General features: G+C 46.0%; 1 pseudogene; it reads right to left on the bottom strand.

The window, feature by feature from the left end:
- Positions 1 to 1,344: 1,344 nt before the first annotated feature.
- LOC134940864 (5S ribosomal RNA) lies at positions 1,345 to 1,463 on the bottom strand (annotated as a pseudogene).
- Positions 1,464 to 15,765: the final 14,302 nt, after the last annotated feature.

The following is a 15,765-nucleotide window of genomic DNA, read 5'->3' as shown; positions in this document are numbered from 1 at the left end:
AAAGCCTCCTTTTAGTGCTTCATCTACACGGTATAGCCCTGAATTTTCCAATGCGTAGCTCTTTGCAAAAGAGAGATATTGGCAAGGAAAATCTGTCTTGTACCTTTGCATTTTTCTCCCAAACGAAGGACACTAGAAAGAAAATTTTAAAGCCTCCTGTTAGGCCATCATCTACACTGCATAGCCCTGAATTTTCCAATGCGCAGCTCTTTGCAAAAGAGAGATATTGGCAAGGAAAAGCTGTCTTGTACCTTTGCATTTTTCTCCCAAACGAAGGACACTAGAATGAAAATTTTAAAGCCTCCTGTTAGTGCTTCATCTACACGGTATAGCCCTGAATTTTCCAATGCGTAGCTGTTTGCAAAAGAGAGATATTGGCAAGGAAAAGCTGTCTTGTACCTTTGCATTTTTCTCCCAAACGAAGGACACTAGAAAGAAAATTTTAAAGCCTCCTGTTAGGCCATCATCTACACGACATAGCCCTGAATTTTCCAATGCGTAGCTCTTTGCAAAAGAGAGATATTGGCAAGGAAAAGCTGTCTTGTACCTTTGCATTTTTCTCCCAAACGAAGGACACTAGAATGCTAGAATGAAAATTTTAAAGCCTCCTGTTAGTGCTTCATCTACACGGTATAGCCCTGAATTCTCCAATGCGTAGCTCTTTGCAAAAGAGAGATATTGGCAAGGAAAAGCTGTATTGTACCTTTGCATTTTTCTCCCAAACGAAGGACACTACAAAGAAAATTTTAAAGCCTCCTGTTAGGCCATCATCTACACGACATAGCCCTGAATTTTCCAATGCGTAGCTCTTTGCAAAAGAGAGACATTGGCAAGGAAAAGCTGTCTTGTACCTTTGCATTTTTCTCCCAAACGAAGGACACTAGAAAGAAAATTTTAAAGCCTCCTGTTAGGCCATCATCTACACTGCATAGCCCTGAATTTTCCAATGCGTAGCTCTTTGCAAAAGAGAGACATTGGCAAGGAAAAGCTGTCTTGTACCTTTGCATTTTTCTCCCAAACGAAGGACACTAGAAAGAAAATTTTAAAGCCTCCTGTTAGGCCATCATCTACACGGCATAGCCCTGAATTTTCCAATGTGCAGCTCTTTGCAAAAGAGAGATATTGGCAAGGAAAAGCTGTCTTGTACCTTTGCATTTTTCTCCCAAACGAAGGACACTAGAATGAAAATTTTAAAGCCTTCTGTTAGTGCTTCATCTACACGGTATAGCCCTGAATTTTCCAATGCGTAGCTCTTTGCAAAAGAGAGATATTGGCAAGGAAAAGCAAAAATGAATACGTTTAAAAATAGAATGCATCAAGAGAACGGTGTCGTTAGCATAAAAATACCTACTGTACCTGGTATTCCCAGGTGGTTTCCCGTCAAAGTACTAACCTGACCAAACACTGCTTAGGTTCCAAGATCAGATGAGATTGGGCATATCCATTGTGGTATGGCTGTAGATGAGCTTTCTGGTTTCTATTAGAGCTCTTCTGCTTCTAACTACTGGTACATTAATGAATACGTTTCAAAATGGAATGCATCAAGAGAACGGTGTTGGTAGTGTAAAAATACATATAGAACCTGGTATTCCCAGGTGATCTCCCATCCAAGTACTAACCAGACCCAACAGTGCTTAGCTTCCAAGATCAGATGACATTGGACATATCCAGTGTGAAGCAGCTACAGATGTATACTCATACATCGTTGTTCATAGCACATTATTTAGGGTCCTGTGTCACGAGTTGGAAATAACGTTTTGGCGTGCATTGTGTCCCATGCCATGTAATACAAAGTTTAACCGCTGGGTGGCGAATTCTGCACGTTAAGTCTACAGTGCTGAATACAATGCTGTGGCAGTAGGCAGTGATCTGTGAGAGGCTGGCCATTCACGTTCTTCCCTTTATAAAAAAATCCCTTTCCACAAAATACAATGCCACGCTGCCCACGCTGCTACCTCAATTCATTTTGTCGTTATGTTGTGTACAAACTCCCGAATAGCATTAGCATAAACAGCATTAATATTTCAGACAGCATTTCCAGTTCAGTTGCTTCAAATTTGCAGAAATATTTAATGCACAGTGCCACTGGGTCCCTATCTCATTAATATGACTCCCAGATGGTCCCCATTGCTTTTCTGACACTGTTAGTGGATTCAATAAGTTTTTTTTCTTTAAAAAGTAATCAAATAAAACACATCGCATATACACCCGGAGGGCCTGCCTGTTCAATGGTAGGCTGTGGCCTAATGAGTACAGTGTCTACCTGCAATGCATGCATTCCTGGGTTTGATACCCAGTGCGGCATGAATTATTATTTTATTTTAATTTATTTATTCTTTTTTAATAAAATAAAGTTATTTGGTGTGTTGCTACTTCTCTTTATATAAAAAAAAAAGAAACCAACAGCTCATCTACAGCCAGACCACACTGGATATGCCCAATCTTATCTGATCCAGCCAACTTTGGCCCACTGCAAGGATTATATCACCGTATGCAAATCCATCTGCTGCAGGCCTTCCCCCAGGAATGCTTACACTAGTTGTTGAATTTGGTTTGATGTTTGGGGGTGCTTCAGTATTAGGCATCCTTCCGCCCTCCCATGTCCGGCTGAGGAGATGTGGCCTCCCTGCAGTTGTTGTCCCCAGACAAGAGTTCTCTTGTGCTGCCTCAGTTGAATCTCCTTCACTTGCAAGGGGGTGCCTGAGCAGCGGCCCTCCCCAGCCCTAGCCTAACTCATACTTATCTAGCAAAGGAGACATCATGGTCATGAAGATAGTTCTCACAGGGTGAGGCTCACCCATTACATTTTGATATAGGAAGGTACAAATTACATATCTGCAATGCATCTACGTGCTGGATTCAAATGCCCCCACCCCCCTTCCTTTCTCAATCGTGCCCGTCAGCAGCTATTCTAAAGTTGCTGCCAATTGGTGTGACACGTTCATTTCTGCTGTGGGGTACACTGGGCTCCACAAGGTTTCACATTGGGGTGTAGAGTAGGATCTTGATCTGAGGCACCAACAGGCTCAAAGCTTTTGACTGTTTCCAACATGCTCAGCGCCCCCTCCTCTATAACCCCACCTCCAAACAAAGGGAGCTCCATTTGTAGTTGGTGCCTTCAGTAGCAGGCCACTTAACAGGAGTCAGGGCATACTGGGATGTGTAGTTCCACAGCAGCTGGAGGGTCGCAGGTTGAAGACCCATGTTCTAGCATGCCTGTTCTATGAGGCGTGTTCCGTGATGTCACAATCAGCTTGGAATGGGGTGTCTATCATGCATTTGCTGACAGCCACTTGAGGGAGACACACATCAGGAGATGCAGCGTATCGGAGGTTTTCGATACCTTTCCAACAAATGCACACCACCTGCAGCTGGTCTGGACACAAAACAAAGCCAACAATCGAAGGCCCAAAATGCCCAACTACAGGATTAATGTAAGTAGTGAATTTAGGAATGAATTTAGAAGTAGGAAATTAAGTTAGTTCACAAGTACATTTGAATTCAGATCTAAAGTCTAGGTAGGCCTCGAGTCCTGGCAGCCCACAGCATATGCCTTGATTAGAGGTAGGGAATTAAATGTAGATAAGAAGTAGACACAAAATAAGACTCCACAGAGCAGTTTTCAGGTGTCTTTATCAATTGTTGCATTTTAAAAAAAATCAAGCAATTAGGGAACACAATGTTGCGACAATGTAACCCTATTTGCAAAATAGTACTGAATAGGTTTGTTGACGTAAGACATTTGCAAAGGCACATCCAAAACACACTGGAAAATGCAACTGAATCTGTTTTTGGAGGATAGAATAGGAAATGTACATCGGTCCTGAAAGTACTGAAAGCTCTTCTCCCATCTCCCTTTTCTGAAAAGCCATTTAATATTAGAGATGTGCACTTGAAATTTTTCGGGTTTTGTGTTTTGGTTTCGGGTTCGGTTCCGCGGCCGTGTTTTGGGTTCGACCGCGTTTTGGCAAAACCTCACCGAATTTTTTTTGTCGGATTCGGGTGTGTTTTGGATTTGGGTGTTTTTTTCAAAAAACACTAAAAAACAGCTTAAATCATAGAATTTGGGGGTCATTTTGATCCCAAAGTATTATTAACCTCAAAAACCATAATTTCCACCAATTTTCAGTCTATTCTGAACACCTCACACCTCACAATATTATTTTAGTCCTAAAATTTGCACCGAGGTCGCTGGATGACTAAGCTAAGCGACCCTAGTGGCCGACACAAACACCTGGCCCATCTAGGAGTGGCACTGCAGTGTCACGCAGGATGGCCCTTCCAAAAAACACTCCCCAAACAGCACATGACGCAAAGAAAAAAAGAGGCGCAATGAGGTAGCTGTGTGAGTAAGATAAGCGACCCTAGTGGCCGACACAAACACCTGGCCCATCTAGGAGTGGCACTGCAGTGTCACGCAGGATGGCCCTTCCAAAAAACACTCCCCAAACAGCACATGACGCAAAGAAAAAAAGAGGCGCAATGAGGTAGCTGTGTGAGTAAGATAAGCGACCCTAGTGGCCGACACAAACACCTGGCCCATCTAGGAGTGGCACTGCAGTGTCACGCAGGATGGCCCTTCCAAAAAACACTCCCCAAACAGCACATGACGCAAAGAAAAAAAGAGGCGCAATGAGGTAGCTGTGTGAGTAAGATAAGCGACCCTAGTGGCCGACACAAACACCTGGCCCATATAGGAGTGGCACTGCAGTGTCACGCAGGATGGCCCTTCCAAAAAACACTCCCCAAACAGCACATGACGCAAAGAAAAAAAGAGGCGCAATGAGGTAGCTGTGTGAGTAAGATAAGCGACCCTAGTGGCCGACACAAACACCTGGCCCATCTAGGAGTGGCACTGCAGTGTCACGCAGGATGGCCCTTCCAAAAAACACTCCCCAAACAGCACATGACGCAAAGAAAAAAAGAGGCGCAATGAGGTAGCTGTGTGAGTAAGATAAGCGACCCTAGTGGCCGACACAAACACCTGGCCCATCTAGGAGTGGCACTGCAGTGTCACGCAGGATGGCCCTTCCAAAAAACACTCCCCAAACAGCACATGATGCAAAGAAAAAAAGAGGCGCAATGAGGTAACTGTGTGAGTAAGATAAGCGACCCTAGTGGCCAACACAAACACCTGGCCCATCTAGGAGTGGCACTGCAGTGTCACGCAGGATGGCCCTTCCAAAAAACACTCCCCAAACAGCACATGACGCAAAGAAAAAAAGAGGCGCAATGAGGTAGCTGTGTGAGTAAGATAAGCGACCCTAGTGGCCGACACAAACACCTGGCCCATCTAGGAGTGGCACTGCAGTGTCACGCAGGATGGCCCTTGCAAAAAACACTCCCCAAACAGCACATGACGCAAAGAAAAAAAGAGGCGCAATGAGGTAGCTGTGTGAGTAAGATAAGCGACCCTAGTGGCCGACACAAACACCTGGCCCATCTAGGAGTGGCACTGCAGTGTCACGCAGGATGGCCCTTCCAAAAAACACTCCCCAAACAGCACATGACGCAAAGAAAAAAAGAGGCGCAATGAGGTAGCTGTGTGAGTAAGATAAGCGACCCTAGTGGCCGACACAAACACCTGGCCCATCTAGGAGTGGCACTGCAGTGTCACGCAGGATGGCCCTTCCAAAAAACACTCCCCAAACAGCACATGACGCAAAGAAAAAAAGAGGCGCAATGAGGTAGCTGTGTGAGTAAGATAAGCGACCCTAGTGGCCGACACAAACACCTGGCCCATCTAGGAGTGGCACTGCAGTGTCACGCAGGATGGCCCTTCAAAAAAATACTCCCCAAACAGCACATGATGCAAAGAAAAATTAAAGAAAAAAGAGGTGCAAGATGGAATTGTCCTTGGGCCCTCCCACCCACCCTTATGTTGTATAAACAGGACATGCACACTTTAACCAACCCATCATTTCAGTGACAGGGTCTGCCACACGACTGTGACTGAAATGACGGGTTGGTTTGGACCCCCACCAAAAAAGAAGCAATTAATCTCTCCTTGCACAAACTGGCTCTACAGAGGCAAGATGTCCACCTCATCATCATCCTCCGATATATCACCGTGTACATCCCGCTCCTCACAGATTATCAATTCGTCCCCACTGGAATCCACCATCTCAGCTCCCTGTGTACTTTGTGGAGGCAATTGCTGCTGGTCAATGTCTCCACGGAGGAATTGATTATAATTCATTTTAATGAACATCATCTTCTCCACATTTTCTGGAAGTAACCTCGTACGCTGATTGCTGACAAGGTGAGCAGCGGCACTAAACACTCTTTCGGAGTACACACTTGTGGGAGGGCAACTTAGGTAGAATAAAGCCAGTTTGTGCAAGGGCCTCCAAATTGCCTCTTTTTCCTGCCAGTATAAGTACGGACTGTCTGACGTGCCTACTTGGATGCGGTCACTCATATTATCCTCCACCATTCTTTCAATGGGGAGAGAATCATATGCAGTGACAGTAGACGACATGTCCGTAATCGTTGTCAGGTCCTTCAGTCCGGACCAGATGTCAGCATCAGCAGTCGCTCCAGACTGCCCTGCATCACCGCCAGCGGGTGGGCTCGGAATTCTGAGCCTTTTCCTCGCACCCCCAGTTGCGGGAGAATGTGAAGGAGGAGATGTTGACAGGTCGCGTTCCGCTTGACTTGACAATTTTCTCACCAGCAGGTCTTTGAACCCCAGCAGACTTGTGTGTGCCGGAAAGAGAGATCCAAGGTAGGTTTTAAATCTAGGATCGAGCACGGTGGCCAAAATGTAGTGCTCTGATTTCAACAGATTGACCACCCGTGAATCCTTGTTAAGCGAATTAAGGGCTCCATCCACAAGTCCCACATGCCTAGCGGAATCGCTCTGTGTTAGCTCCTCCTCCAATGTCTCCAGCTTCTTCTGCAAAAGCCTGATGAGGGGAATGACCTGACTCAGGCTGGCAGTGTCTGAACTGACTTCACGTGTGGCAAGTTCAAAGGGCAGCAGAACCTTGCACAACGTTGAAATCATTCTCCACTGCGCTTGAGACAGGTGCATTCCACCTCCTATATCGTGCTCAATTGTATAGGCTTGAATGGCCTTTTGCTGCTCCTCCAACCTCTGAAGCATATATAGGGTTGAATTCCACCTCGTTACCACTTCTTGCTTCAGATGATGGCAGGGCAGGTTCAGGCGTTTTTGGTGTTGCTCCAGTCTTCTGTACGTGGTGCCTGTACGCCGAAAGTGTCCCGCAATTCTTCTGGCCACCGACAGCATCTCTTGCACGCCCCTTTCGTTTTTTTAAAAATTCTGCACCACCAAATTCAAGGTATGTGCAAAACATGGGACGTGCTGGAATTTGCCCATATTTAATGCACACACAATATTGCTGGCGTTGTCCGATGCCACAAATCCACAGGAGAGTCCAATTGGGGTAAGCCATTCCGCGATGATCTTCCTCAGTTGCCGTAAGAGGTTTTCAGCTGTGTGCGTATTCTGGAAACCGGTGATACAAAGCGTAGCCTGCCTAGGAAAGAGTTGGCAAACGCGAGATGCTGCTACTGGTGCCGCCGCTGCTGTTCTTGCGGTGGGAGTCCATACATCTACCCAGTGGGCTGTCACAGTCATATAGTCCTGACCCTGCCCTGCTCCACTTGTCCACATGTCCGTGGTTAAGTGGACATTGGGTACAACTGCATTTTTTAGGACACTGGTGAGTCTTTTTCTGACGTCCGTGTACATTCTCGGTATCGCCTGCCTAGAGAAGTGGAACCTAGATGGTATTTGGTAACGGGGGCACACTACCTCAAGAAATTGTCTAGTTCCCTGTGAACTAACGGCGGATACCGGACGCACGTCTAACACCAACATAGTTGTCAAGGCCTCCGTTATCCGCTTTGCAACAGGATGACTGCTGTGATATTTCATCTTCCTCGCAAAGGACTGTTGGACAGTCAATTGCTTGGTGGAAGTAGTAAAAGTGGGCTTACGACTTCCCCTCTGGGATGACCATCGACTCCCAGCAGCAACAACAGCAGCGCCAGCAGCAGTAGGCGTTACACGCAAGGATGCATCGGAGGAATCCCAGGCAGGAGAGGACTCGTCAGAATTACCAGTGACATGGCCTGCAGGACTATTGGCATTCCTGGGGAAGGAGGAAATTGACACTGAGGGAGTTGGTGGGGTGGTTTGCGTGAGCTTGGTTACAAGAGGAAGGGATTTACTGGTCAGTGGACTGCTTCCGCTGTCGCCCAAAGTTTTTGAACTTGTCACTGACTTATTATGAATGCGCTGCAGGTGATGTATAAGGGAGGATGTTCCGAGGTGGTTAACGTCCTTACCCCTACTTATTACAGCTTGACAAAGGCAACACATGGCTTGACAAATGTTGTCCGCATTTCTGTTGAAATACTTCCACACCGAAGAGCTGATTTTTTTGGTATTTTCACCAGGCATGTCAATGGCCATATTCCTCCCACGGACAACAGGTGTCTCCCCGGGTGCCTGACTTAAACAAACCACCTCACCATCAGAATCCTCCTTGTCAATTTCCTCCCCAGCGCCAGCAACTCCCATATCCTCCTCATCCTGGTGTACTGCAACACTGACATCTTCAATCTGACTATCAGGAACTGGACTGCGGGTGCTCCTTCCAGCACTTGCAGGGGGCGTGCAAATGGTGGAAGGCGCATGCTCTTCACGTCCAGTGTTGGGAAGGTCAGGCATCGCAACCGACACAATTGGACTCTCCTTGTGGATTTGGGATTTCGAAGAACGCACAGTTCTTTGCTGTGCTTTTGCCAGCTTGAGTCTTTTCATTTTTCTAGCGAGAGGCTGAGTGCTTCCATCCTCATGTGAAGCTGAACCACTAGCCATGAACATAGGCCAGGGCCTCAGCCGTTCCTTGCCACTCCGTGTGGTAAATGGCATATTGGCAAGTTTACGCTTCTCCTCCGACAATTTTATTTTAGATTTTGGAGTCCTTTTTTTACTGATATTTGGTGTTTTGGATTTTACATGCTCTGTACTATGACATTGGGCATCGGCCTTGGCAGACGACGTTGCTGGCATTTCATCGTCTCGGCCATGACTAGTGGCAGCAGCTTCAGCACGAGGTGGAAGTCGATCTTGATCTTTCCCTATTTTTGGAACCTCAACATTTTTGTTCTCCATATTTTAATAGGCACAACTAAAAGGCACCTCAGGTAAACAATGGAGATGGATGGATACTAGTATACTTATGGATGGACGAGCGACTGCCGACACAGAGGTAGCTACAGCCGTGGACTACCGTACTGTGTCTGCTGCTAATATAGACTGGATGATAATGAGATAAAATTAAAATATATATATATCACACTAGTACTGCAGCCGGACAGGTATATATTATGTAATGACGGACCTGCTGGACACTGTCTGTCAGCACTGCAGACTCCTAAAGTAAGCTACTAGTATCAAGAAGATAGAAAAAAAAAAAAAAACACGGGTAGGTGGTATACAATTATGGATGGACGAGCGACTGCCGACACAGAGGTAGCTACAGCCGTGGACTACCGTACTGTGTCTGCTGCTAATATAGACTGGATGATAATGAGATAAAATTAAAATATATATATATCACACTAGTACTGCAGCCGGACAGGTATATATTATGTAATGACGGACCTGCTGGACACTGTCTGTCAGCACTGCAGACTCCTAAAGTAAGCTACTAGTATCAAGAAGATGGAAAAAAAAAAAAAACACGGGTAGGTGGTATACAATTATGGATGGACGAGCGACTGCCGACACAGAGGTAGCTACAGCCGTGGACTACCGTACTGTGTCTGCTGCTAATATAGACTGGATGATAATGAGATAAAATTAAAATATATATATATATATCACACTAGTACTGCAGCCGGACAGGTATATATTATGTAATGACGGACCTGCTGGACACTGTCTGTCAGCACTGCAGACTCCTAAAGTAAGCTACTAGTATCAAGAAGATAGAAAAAAAAAAAAACACGGGTAGGTGGTATACAATTATGGATGGACGAGCGACTGCCGACACAGAGGTAGCTACAGCCGTGGACTACCGTACTGTGTCTGCTGCTAATATAGACTGGATGATAATGAGATATAATTAAAATATATATATATATCACACTAGTACTGCAGCCGGACAGGTATATATTATGTAATGACGGACCTGCTGGACACTGTCTGTCAGCAAAGCAGACTCCTAAAGTAAGCTACTAGTATCAAGAAGATAGAAAAAAAAAAACACGGGTAGGTGGTATACAATTATGGATGGACGAGCGACTGCCGACACAGAGGTAGCTACAGCCGTGGACTACCGTACTGTGTCTGCTGCTAATATAGACTGGATGATAATGAGATAAAATTAAAATATATATATATATATATATCACACTAGTACTGCAGCCGGACAGGTATATATTATGTAATGACGGACCTGCTGGACACTGTCTGCAGAATGCGTTTATAAAAACACCACACGACGAGTGTTTAACTTTTTCAGGCAGACAATCACAATATACTGGTGGTCAGCAGACAATCACAATACTGGTGGTCAGTGGTCACTGGTCAGTCACACTGGCAGTGGCACTCTGGCAGCAAAAGTGTGCACTGTACTTAAAATATGTACTCCTGCTATAACTGCTCCCCAGTCTCCCCCACAATTAAGCTGTGTGAGCACTGCAGTGAGCACTCAGCAGTCAGATAATGATATACAGTATTACATATGATGCAGCACACTGGGCTGAGCACAGATATGGTATGTGTGACTGTGTCACACTGTGTATCGTTTTTTTTCAGGCAGAGAACGGATTAATTAAACTGGTGGCACTGGTCACACTATCAGCAGCAAGTAGTACTCCTCCTATATGCTCCCCAAAATTTGTGTCTCTCTCTAGTACTCTAGTCACTCTAAACGGAGAGGACGCCAGCCACGTCCTCTCCCTATCAATCTCAATGCACGTGTGAAAATGGCAGCGACGCGCGGCTCCTTATATAGAATCCGAGTCTCGCGATAGAATCCGAGCCTCGCGAGAATCCGACAGCGGGATGATGACGTTCGGGCGCGCTCGGGTTAACCGAGCAAGGCGGGAGGATCCGAGCCTGCTCGGCCCCGTGTAAAAAAAGCTGAAGTTCGGCGGGTTCGGATTCCGAGAAACCGAACCCGCTCATCTCTATTTAATATATGGTTCCCAGATAGGGACATATCAGATATTGGCTTTCAAAAGCAGCAAATATCATACTACTACTATTGCAATCAAAGATGAACATTGATTGTTTTCAGATATTGGATTGAAAAAGCAGTCTTTATTGACATAAAGAAGCAAAAGAACGTACATAAACATTACACACATAAGTACTGTTTTGCAGCACAGCCAAAACACAATACAAATGCTGACGGTATAGTACAGTTCAAGAATTACAGCACAGGCCAGCCTACACTATAAATCATGAACTGCACTATACATTTAAACTATACAATAATACAACAGTTAATAAGGCTATGGGTGTGGAGTGTAGGAGGGTGGAGGGAACCACAAGCCCGAAGCTTTATTGAAAGACAGACACATATAAGGGGAGGGTCAATAAATAGAAAGATATCCTTTACTATAGAATGTAGTCCAATCCGGTCTTTCTGCTTTTCCACAACTGAAACACGGATAGTGTTCCCAAGCCTTTCATCCTGGAATATCTTCAGTCTTTTGCCAACAAAGAAAACGATCCCCCCAGCAGACCCTTCAACCACTACACAAGATCACAGCCAAAAGGCAGAAAAGCGACTACACTTGATATTAACCAAAATGGCTAAAACTTAGCCATAGGCCGAAATGGGGTGGAGGAAAGTGCAGTGCACCAAAACATAAGCTGACACAATCATGGAGAATGAGCCAGCATATATGCTCTTCTATCTATATTTTGCAAACCTACTCTTGTCCCCTCCACCTGCTCCATGTAGATTTGACGTCTGGCAAGGTGCATAAACCACTGACAAGCAGGCACACTCCTGCGTGAGTTTTCTCTCTCACTAGCTGGATGATACACAATCATTTGCATGTGCTCCACCTCCGACACACCGCCCACCCAACCACCCAGTCACCAGAGCCACCTACAAGCCAACTGGCTCCGTGATTTAATTTGTACAGTGCAGTCATCCAGGCAGCATGTCCTTCTCAATGGAAGGATCTCTGGCTCCATGGAATCTTCCACATTGGAATTCTGTGGAATAAAAAGGATTTCAACATTCAACTAGCTAGCATTCAATGTACCTGCGACTTGGCTCTAGACTATCTCCCTATCACCCCTGCCTGAGTCATTTACTATCCCTGTCATCTCCTCCTCAGTCACCCACTTTCTTCCCATACTTACCAAACCCCTTCCTATCACACCCCCCTCAGTAACCCACTGTCTCCCTGTCACCCCCTGCCTCAGTTGCCCACTATTTCTCTGTCACCCCCTGCCTCAGTCACCCACTATCTCCCTGTCACCCCTGCCTCAGTCACCTACTATCTCCCCTGTCTCAGTAACCCACTATCTCCCTATCATCCCTGCCTCAGTCACCGTCTATCTCCCTGTCACACCTTCCTCACCAGTCACCCAGTTTCTCCCTGTCACCCCTTCCTCAGTCACCCAGTATCTACCAGTCACTCCTGCCTTACTCGCCCACTATCTCCCTGTCACCCCTACTTCAGTCACCAACTATATCCCTGTCACCACTGCTTCAGACACCCACTATCTCCCTGTCACCCCTGCTTCAGACACCCACTATCTCCCTGTCACCCCTACCTCAATCACCTACTATCTCCCTGTCCCCACAGCTACAGTCACCCACTATCTCCCTGTTACCCCAGCTTCAGTCACCCACTATCTCCCTGTCACCCCTGCCTCAGTCACCTACTGTTCAAAAACAACTGTCTCCCACTGTGATGCTCTAAGACACTGACAACATGGCAATATGTGCAGTATTTTGGGTCAACAGCAAAATCTTGGTACAGGGAGTGAAGCCTCCCTGTAGGAACAGTATGGAATCTGCACAGTAGCACTCTCCCCTTTCAACACTTTTTACATACAAATAGGTGCTGCTATAAGTGAGGCAGGGATGTGCTGCTGTCAATGAGGCAGGGATGTGCTGCTGTCAGTGAAGCAGGGATGTGCTGCTGTCAGTGAGGCGGAGATATGCTGCTGTCAGTGAGGCAGGGATGTGCTGCCCACTATCTCCCTATCACCCCTGCCTGAGTCACCCACTTTCCCTGTCACCCCTGCCTCAGTTACCCACTATCTCCCTGTCACCGCTGCCTCGGTCAACCACTATACCTATCACCCAATGCTAAATTGTGCTTCCTTGCTGTTTTTTATAAAACCACTTATTCAAATCTAACTGATTGCATCAGGGAAGGCCAGGTACCCTGCACCTTAAGAGGGGGTTTGATATTTTGACTTGTCTACTTAAAGATCACCAAAATTTGATCACAAGGTCAATTACGTCCCTGGGTGGAATTGAACCAGCAACCTTTCGTTAAAAAGCTGAACGCGCTAACCCATTTCGCTACAGAGTACAAAAATGTACAAGTGATATATCAAAATCATCTTTCCAGCTTGAATTTCAATGATGCATTGGGGCAACAATTTTGTGAGAAACATCTTCACCCTTAAAGAAAGCTTTTATTAATTCCTTACCTGTGTGCTGATTAGATATCACCTGGTTTTCACATATCACCTCTGCCTCAGTCAACCACTGTCTCCCTATCACCTCTGCCTCAGTCACCCACTGTCTCCCTGTCATCCCTGCCTCACCAGTCAACCACTATCTCCCTGTCACCCCTGCCTCAGTCATTCACTATCTTCATGGCACTGTAACTCACTATCTCCCTGTCACCCCTGCCTCAGTCACCCACTATCCTTCTGTCACCCCTGCCTCAGTCATCCACTATCTCCCTGTCACCCCTGCCTCATTCTCCCACTATCTCCCTGTTACCCGTGCCTCACCAGTCTCTCACTATCTCCCTGTCACCCGTGCCTCACCAGTCACCCACTATCTCCCTTGCCACACTCACCCACTATCTCCCTATCACCCCTGCCTGAGTCATTTACTATCCCTGTCACCTCCTCTTCAGTCACCCACTTTCTTTCCATAATTACCCAACCCCTTCCTATCACCCCTCCCTCAGTAACCCACTATCTTCCTGTCACCCCCTGCCTCAGTTGCCCACTATATCTCTATCACCACCTGCCTCAGTCACCCACTATCTCCCTGTCACCCCTGCCTCAGTCATCCACTATCTCCCTGTCACCCCTGCCTCAGTCACCCACTATATCTCCTGCCTCAGTAACCCACTATCTCCCTATCATCCCTACCTCAGTCACCGACTATCTCCCTTTCACAACTGCCTCAGTCACTTACTATCTCCCTGTCACACCTTCTCCACCAGTCACCCACTATCACCCTGTCACCCCTGCCTCTGTCGAACACTATCTACCAGTCACTCCTGCCTTACTCGCCCACTATCTCCCTTTCACCCCTACTTCAGTCACCTACTATCTCCCTGTCACCACAGCCTCAGTCATCCACTATCTCCCTGTCACCCTTGCTTCAGTCACCCACTATCTCCCTGTCACCCCTGCCTCAGTCACCTACTATCTCCCTGTCACCCCAGCTTCAGTTACCCACTACCATCGATCTGGTAATAAAACTGGCAAACTACTGACTAATATTCTAAATGGTACTAGGGCCCCAGCTATAGTCCACCCTCTTAGGCTCCCGAATGGCACTCTTACTTCCTCAAACAAACAGATAATATCTGTAATGCTTGACATTTATTCCCCTACTTTCTCTAGCCCTACAGGTGACGAATCATCTTCTCTTTGTCATTCACATCTTTGGTCTAACACTATTTTCCCACAAATACCTCCAGGCATGGAGAACAATTTAATCCGCCCAATCTCTCCTAATGAAATCACAAGAGCAATTAAACTGTAACGCAAAGGCCTTGACCTTGTGAACAAAGTTTTCGATCCTGGTGGCAATGTTTATACCTTTGCTTACAGATATACAGATATACCATATATATATAACAGATACACCAGCTCCCACACACCCATTTCTTTCTCTACTTGCAGGTCAGACACTTCCTTCAAACTCTCCCTCCTCTTACTTCCCCGACCCGGGATACTCATATCATAATTAAGTTAATGCAAGCTCCCACCTCAAAGCCTTATCGACTTAAGCAACTATATCCCCACCTGATCGATGCAAAAGTCAACATTTCAGTTTATTCCCAAAAGCTTCTTGCTCAATGGAACTCTGATATACCCAAATTCCATTGTTCCACACTCTGACTATCTTCAAGAAACACATCACAGATTCCTCCACAGGGCCTACATTTCTCCCACACAGAGAAAATATATGAGTGCTGTTGACACAGGTAAATGTAACAAATGCTCTATGCACAATACTAAATTGTTCCACTGTTTTTGGGAATGTTCTAAGGTTCGTAGGTTCTAGTCTAAGATAATTTGCTATTTTAACTCACTCTTCAACCTAACCTTGGCACCTTCCCCGGAAGCATGTTTCCTTTTTTGTTTTGAAAATTGGAACTTTGGCGCTGTACCTTTCCGGAACTTTCCCTTTATTGTACTGATTCTGACTCTAGCTAAAAAATTGATCCTCAAGCACTGGACCAAGAAATCAGCTCCCACCATACAGGGACTGAAATCAACAACTCTCCAATTTTTGTACTTTGACATGAGATCCCTGTTGTTAAATGAGG

Source organism: Pseudophryne corroboree, chromosome 1 (genome assembly GCF_028390025.1).
Source record: "Pseudophryne corroboree isolate aPseCor3 chromosome 1, aPseCor3.hap2, whole genome shotgun sequence".
NCBI lineage: Eukaryota > Metazoa > Chordata > Amphibia > Anura > Myobatrachidae > Pseudophryne > Pseudophryne corroboree.
Note: the sequence above shows the minus strand (reverse complement) of the source record. Positions and strands in the feature narration are given on the sequence as shown.